Source organism: Limulus polyphemus, unplaced genomic scaffold (assembly GCF_000517525.1).
Source record: "Limulus polyphemus unplaced genomic scaffold, Limulus_polyphemus-2.1.2 Scaffold422, whole genome shotgun sequence".
In the NCBI taxonomy this organism is placed as follows: Eukaryota; Metazoa; Arthropoda; class Merostomata; order Xiphosura; family Limulidae; genus Limulus; species Limulus polyphemus.
In genome coordinates, this window is record NW_013666032.1 from 58,708 (window position 1) to 66,028 (window position 7,321).

A 7,321-nucleotide genomic window follows, 5' to 3' on the forward strand; every position below is an offset into this window, starting at 1 on the left:
GAACTTCCACAGTCACTTAACTTAAACGCACGCTATAATTCACAATGATTTACACACTTTACTTACGGCTTGACTCGATTATCTGTCTTTATAGCTCTTTGTCTGCAATTATTCTCCCTCGTCATTTCTTGCCGGTCATATATATACAAAATAGAGGGCTTCCGGCAAACACCCGAGCTTTCACGAACGTTCTAGATACTCATTACGTGTTACCAGCGTCACGTGACTTCCGCTGTCGTAACACTCTATTTGCCATTCTTATCTGACGACAAACACCCAATTTAAAGGCAGTCAATGTAAATATAATGTATATTCCCCATTATACAAATTGTTTAATCATTCTACAGTTCTATTTTCGAACTGTGTATTAAATGAACTGCTGTTTTATGATGGAACTATGAAAGGCCAACCAAAATATGCACAAAAACCGTGAACTGTTAAAGTGCATGTAGATAATGCCATTTAATTCATAATCAGTATTTGGTGACATACTGCAAACAAAATCTTTGGATAAGAGGTGTTTGTTTGTTTATTGTTGTTTTTTCGGCATTTTTCAAGTAAAATCTCAGGTTACACTACCAGCTAACATTCGAAAACGTTGTTTTTTATTGAGGAAACCAAACTCTACTTACTTGGACTGTTATCTGTTGTATAGCAAGATATAATCTGGTTATCGTTTGTAGTTATGGTAGTGTACTGTAAAAGATACCAGCTAGAATTCTTGTTAGTAAGGTAGTGAAAGAGAAGTGACCAAAACTAGCAATGTAGCTAGTGTTACTTTCGCCACATCACAGTTGTTAGTACATCGGGGGTGAAAGATTGTGAAGAAAATATGAGTGTGCGCCAGCAGATAAATGTGCAAAGCTACAAATGTAATTCACAGGTGCATTTGATAGATCAAACAGCTAGTTGGGTAGAACAAGCATCACCAAGAACCATACAGATACCTGAGATATGTCCTATAAAGCATTTGTCACTTAGGCTTCCATGACAGGGATGTAAATAAGTCAGAGCTAAGATATATTGAATGCTGAAGACGGAATAATTCAACCTTGAAAAATAAAGTAAAGAGGTATTCTGAATGAATTACAAGTGTAGCAGTGTCAGTGTGTTTCCATTGCTATGTATATATAAATATCTTAATGCATTGGAAAAAAGACTTCACTGATTTAGCTCACTTGATATTTCCACTGGATATTAGAAGGTCCAGTCATATGATGAAAAGAGAGCCAAAACTTCTTCAATTTCTCAAAATATTCTGAGTCATGACTATCTTTATAAGTGTTTGGTTACACGTTTTAAATCATAGTTGAAAACGTGGACATTATACTACAATGTTTGAAGAAGGCAGTTCTGAAATTGAAGCCACAGAAAGTTATCTCGTGCAAATACATGTGATTTCTCTGAGATATATTGACTAGAAACTTTGTGTTTACACATCGTGCTAAAATATAAACAGTGGTAGGTTGTCTTGCACATATGAACAAAAATAAAGTCTGAACTTTTCATAGCTTTGGGTTATAACTGTTATTAAAGATGCTTTGTGGCGAACTTTGTAACCTATGTTTTGGGCAATAAATTGACTGAAGACTAACAAAATATCTATAAACTGTGCCCTGGTTGAAGGGCACCAGTTATTAATTTATTTTAGGAAAAGTGTTCCATTTATCTTGAATAAAATGCCAGTGATAATGTTACCACAATATTCCATCAGTAGGTTTCCATGATTTTTCTGCTAGTTTGGGCTGATACTCTCTAAAAAATCCACATCCAGTGACGTTATAAGCTTTTGCAACCACATATTTGCAAGTTGACCTGGTGTGGCTTAAGTAATTCTAGCTAAACTGCTAGTTTTGGTCACTTCTTATTCATGTATTGTACGAAAGTATATTCCAGTCAGTAACTTTACTGTTAATCTATCATGATTACAAGTCATAACCAGAATGCATTTTTGCTTTTAGAGAGATAATGTCTGAGCAATTGTGGCTTGGTATTTCAAAAAGAAAAAACTTTGTCTCAGACGTTCCTTCAACCTCAGATGAGATATAATGTTTACAAAACACACAAAAATCAATTATTTATTAGAAGGAATTGTAACGTCATTATCTATACACATTCAGACAGTCCACTTTTCTCGTGATACACAAACTATGCTAACTTATAAGTTCTGTGGGACATTTAAACACAAAATTCCAATGTTTGAGCTAACCTAACTAATAATAATCCTTGCGTACTTAGTGTAATGACTTGTTGAGATTTTTATTCCCTACAAACCTATCATCATTAGAGAGAAAAATATCTGTGTTGGCTTGTATCACAGAAATTAGTACATCACAAGGTCAAGTAGAGTTCTGATTATTCCTGTACATTCTATGTACTTTCATATTCATTTACTAAGATGTGTTTGACATTGTGTGCATTGAACCAACTAACATTTAGTTATCTCTTCTAAGCAGTGGGATTTGAGCAACTACACACTTCGAGTTAATGTGTATCTTACTGTTCTGGAAGAAAAGTTCACATCTGTATTTGCAGTTATGTCACTGGCAAGATAATTACTGGATTTTCATGTATCATGTAAAGAGCACACCCTGAATTATTTAACATCACTTTTGAAGAATTTGGGTTTTATACTTCGACATATTTTATCATCAACAGCAATAGATTCACGAATCTTCTTCAGAGTTTCCATTCATCTCTAATTACAAAATTAACTTTTGCTTGAATCTGAACCATAGAGAAGCTTTCATCAGACCAAAAAATTGATTCATATACGTTTGTCACGTGATATTTTTGTTCTGGGAACCACGAGAGTACACCTCACACTATTTCTAGGAATAGCCTGACTGATTGTTCTTTTATGAACATTTTGCTAGCGTGGCACGCTTTGATTGGTTGGATGACAGTCAAATGCAGTCAGTGATGGAGTGCCCTCCCCCCCCCCCCCTTTAGAGTCACTGGCAAAGGCTTATCAGATGCACTCCATTGGTGACCTAATAATTTGTGAGAAGTGTATTAAATTGCACTGCTTATTGTTTTTACATGTTAACAGACTACGAGTGAGGAACCCATAACTGCAAAGAATAAATAAAACTCTTGCCAAAATAATTTTGCGTTTACTTTAAAGACAGCCCTTAAATCTTAACTTCAACTAATAAACATTTATGATATTAACATGTTAAATGGTATACGAAACTCTTGTGTAAAAGTATATTTTATCACAGAGATCTGGTGTATATAAAAATGAAAATACATATATAATTTATATACTACAGTAGTATGTTCCCGTTCGTGTATGTGCATAACACTTACATGTAAGTGTTCGATGATTGTATGCATTAACAGTATCTGAAAATCTGTATTCAATGCACCAGCAGCCATTTGAATTCATCAGGTGATTTTGAGATCATGTTTATGATTTGACTCTTTGGTATATCAGCTAGAATGCTGGTTTCAGTGCCTATGAGAATGCTGGATTCTAGATACTCACCTGTCAATAGACTCCCCAGTCTTGTTTTTATTATCTTTAGCTTCAAGAAACTTCTTTCACAGTAAACTTCAGTGATGAAAGTGTAACAAGAAAGTGATATACTTTATGTAAGTTGTCATATGCTTTTTAATGTATAATGCAGTTCTCAACCAACTGTAAAGCACATGTTAAACACCATTTGCATATCTGAAAAGTTTTGCATCAAGTAATGTCCTACGTCGTACTCTGTTGTCAGTCTTAGTTGCATTAATAGTGTCACCTACCTCAATCAACACCCATTCCAAGGCAGTGTATTAGTCTTCTAAACTTTGATTTAGCTTCAAATACCCAATTGCAAAATGTTCCAGTTCAGATCTAATTTTTGTAAGATCTAGGTGTGGCATGAGCTAAGCTGTCTTATTCAGTGATCCTGCAGGCAGGTCCTTTTCCTTAATGTCAGCAAAACTCTTTGGGTCAAAACACTGTATGTCATCATGCAGTTGACCCTGTTCTGCAAATTGTCTCGTTAGACTTCCTATTGTTTGATCAAATATCAATCCTGTATATAGTCGTAGGTGATGTAGTTGTATCACCTTCTGAAGATCTTCTTTCATCATACATCTTGACATCTTGACTTCATTACATTCCTCAAAATCTAACAGAACTGATAACTCAATATTGCACCAAACTTCATATATGTTTTTGACAAATTCATCTACTTTAGCTACAATGCTTTGTATGCCATCTTTCAATGCTTTCAGTTGAACTGTACACTCTTGTATTTTCCTCCAAGCCTGAACTAAATCACGTCCGCTTGTCTGAACCCCTAGCATCCCTCTAACCTCTGTTTCGTGGCAGCATCATGTGACTTATGCTGCAATATAACCAGACACTTGATTAGAGCTGGGATTTGTTCGTTTTCATATAACGTACTCAACCTCTATAACCATTATTACTGTTGAGAGAGTAACAAATAACTGTAATATATTATTTTTTCTTATGAATGAACTTATTTCTAACAAACTTACCTAAAAAAACAACAACAGAAAAACGATAAGGATAGGCTGGTTACATTTAAACATTCATACAAAGAAAAAGTCTCCACCTAATACCTAAGCACTACTAAGTTTACCTACTGAATATTTTGAATTCAAAATAATAAGAAAAAATCTTCGTGATGCACAATATCTGTACTATTTGGTATTCTCAACTTGGATGACACTTTTTTGGCACATTGGCTTTGGTGAACACTATGGATCAGGCAAAGCCATCCTTAATTTAGAACTAGAGACCAGAAAGAAAGTAATCAGTGAAGGGTATCACCTATGCGACTGGTTTTAATTGAATGCCACTAGTATCTTTGAAAATATCTTAATATTTGGATTTAGTTTTTCTTTCTAATTTTTCTAAACTGTATAATTTGAAATAATCTACTTTATGAATGAGAAGAACCACTAGTCATTGAAACATTGGTTAAATGTTTATTCATTATACGGTTTTATTGTTCCATATGTTTATTTCTATTATTAAATAGGAACTCACAGGAGCCGAGCTGTGGATCTCGGGTTCGTGGACTTTTGGCTTTTTCACAGTTGTAATAAGGTATCGTCAGACGAAAAACACGATATCATTTCTCTATAATAGGATTAAGCTGATTATTTTTCACAAACATAATTACGTTGGTGTTAAATATTTACGAGTTAATTATTTTTAAATGATTTAAATGATTGATGTTTAAATTCGCCTGTACATAGTTCATGAGGGAAATATAACACTAATATATAGGTGATGGGATTCGCATACTCACACGCATGCTTAGAAGCAGTTCAAGATAGTTGTAGTTACTAAAATGAATTAAAGCAGTCAGTTCTATCTTGAAATACTTGTTGATACATCATAGGCGATAAGGTAGGACATAAAATTATCATTTTTGCTTTATTAACTTTCATTTTGGTCAAATGGTATATGTAAACGTGATTATGTAACCTTATCCATTATGTCGCCAATTGTAAACAGCAATAGTCTTGAAGCATCGCACCATATCACTATGATTTACTTCAAAATTATTTCATGGTTTCAAAGATATTGCTTTTTCCTTGGAAGAATTGAAGAGAAAGTCTAACTATTTCACAAGCAACATAATAAAACTAGAGTTAAATTGTCTTTAATTACAACTTCAGTTCACTTTGCATCAAGAATTATTCTAACGAATTTGTAGGTGGAATAACAAAATATTTACAGATCTTTGAAAAAAATAGCTTCATATGTATATTCTTTCAGACTGATAATTTAGGTAGGGCGTTGTGGAGAAAATAAAAACTTACAAGACAATATACATTCATTTTTAAGCATGATTTTTTTTAGCTGTGTGCTACGGTTTCATTCAGGCTCAAATGAATGAATGTTTTCAAATGCAACTGACTATTAAAATATAGGACGCTATATATAAAATACTGATTTTTAATGAAGTACGTGAAGCGTTAAAACTGTTGTGCATTATATTACAATAACTGTCTAATACTTTGAACTCAAATTATAATTGTTTACAATTGGCATAATTTAAGTTCTTATAGATACCAAAAGGTTTACAGATGAAAAAAAGAACAGAAAGCAACAAAGTGAATGTTTCTTTTACCCTAACTCTCTCGGTGCCTGTAAATAATTGAACCACTTTTCATGTTACACATCATTATAACTTCCCTATATTTGTGTTTCAAAATGTTTCGTTGGAGATATTATGAATCAGATTTCGTGTTGTAACATTTAAATCTGGTATTCCTAGGTAAGGTTGGCTACAGATGACTTTTCAAAATTGAATAATCCGGAGTTGATTTTATCTTTGTTTTTCATTGTGCGTACAGTTTCACCAACGTGATTCTTTGATCAGCCATGTATAGAAGATAAAAAATATGCTACAACTTTCCTATTTTTGGATTGTTCACGAGTCTTTCCTTCTGTAAGTTGTACAGCACTTTCTGGTTTTGATATTTATAGTCTAGTTATAACAAAGCGATGTATTACATCTGAAAAGCATCGGTTATCATCATTACATTACTTAAGTTATCAATTTTTGTCAGTTTATTGTAAACTTCGATATATTAAAAATCTTTGAAATACAAGTTAGTTTTAATGCGTTAAGATCAAAACACAAATGTTTAGTTAATATAAAGTCAGATAAATTCCATAGAAAATATCAGAGAACCAAATATATCATAGAGTCGGTAGACTCTATATGTAGGGATGTCCAAGATACTCAATAGGCATAATACAAATATGTGCGCTAAAAACTCAACAATGACTGAAAATTTTACTTTAAAAGATGATTGCCACTCATTTTCATTAGTTTCTATACCCAACAAGCCCCCCCCCCCAAAAAAAAGGCAATCAATTATCGCTAAGATACCAAACTAGAAAGTAACCAACCCACCAAACTGCCCATCTTTCTTCTTGTTGTTTCAGTCGAGATAACTCTACACCTACTTTATCATTAACATCAGTTTAAACCTAAATCCACTCTATGTGTTTCTGGACAGTGCACGATGTCATCGCTTAGTCATAATAACTAGTAATAATAAAAACATCATAATTATGGTGTAAACGGTATTATCATTACTCCATGAAGTTAGCTTTCTTGACTTTAATATTCCTGACTGTTGGTATGCAGTTTGTTTATCATAACATTATGGTCATGTCAGGGAAGGCATCAATGTAGGGGTCAAGGAAAACCAAACTGAGTCAAAGCATGTCTTGATTATTACAGACTCGCTACATAACCATTTTGTACTTGTGCATTTTACTGTGTAACATTAAATTTTAATATTGAAAGTCATGTAGGGATGATATAGATGTATC